The sequence below is a fragment of the Cupressus sempervirens genome, chromosome 1, assembly GCF_028749045.1.
Source record: "Cupressus sempervirens isolate cs-2001-9-10 chromosome 1, ASM2874904v1, whole genome shotgun sequence".
Taxonomy (NCBI): Eukaryota; Viridiplantae; Streptophyta; class Pinopsida; order Cupressales; family Cupressaceae; genus Cupressus; species Cupressus sempervirens.
Window position 1 is genome coordinate 612,498,231 of NC_143118.1, and position 835 is coordinate 612,499,065.

The following is an 835-nucleotide window of genomic DNA, read 5'->3' on the forward strand; positions in this document are numbered from 1 at the left end:
TCGCCTCACCAGGTTGCCCCACCAGGTCGCCTCTTCTTTAAGACCGCTCACCATGTCGGCTCCCCAAGTCACCTCACCGAGTCGACTATTCAGGTTGCCTCACCAAGTCGACCCCTTAAGTTCGCTCACCAACTCAGCTCCCTAAGTCAGCTCACCAAGTCGAATCACATAGTCGTTTTACCACCTTGCCCCAGCAGGTGTGCTCGCCAAGTTGCCCCGCCGAGTTGCTTCTCTAAGCCCACTCACCATGTCAGCTCACCAAGTCGGTTGTTCAAGTACGTTGCCAAGTCAACTCTTTAAGTTCGCTCACCAGGTCAGCCCGCCCAAGTCGCCTCTTTAAGTTCGTTCGCCAGGTCGGCCCGCCCAAGTCGCATCAGCGGGCTAACTCGCCGAGTCACCTCGCGAAGTTGACTCTTTAAGTGCGCTCACCAAGTCGACTGTCCATCTCGCCTCGATAAGTTGGCTTGCCGAGTTACCGCACCAAGTCGTCGCCTCTTTAAGCCCGCTCACCGTGTCAGCTCGTCAGGTCGGCTCACCAAGTCGACTAATCAAGTAGGCCCACCAAGTCGCCTCAAGGATAGCTCCTCACCATGAGTCGCCTCACCATGTTGACTCAATGAGTCGCCTCACCATGTTGACTCTTTGAGCCCGCTCGCCAGGTCGCCTCACCAAGTCGACTCGAGTACGTTGCCAAGTCGACTCTTTAAGTTCGCTCGCCAGGTCGACTCGCCAAGTCAGCTCACCATGTCATCTCAACGAACCAACTCGTCGAGTCGCCTCACCACGTCGGCTCTCTAATACCACTCGCCAAGTCGCCCCACCAACTCGCCCCGTT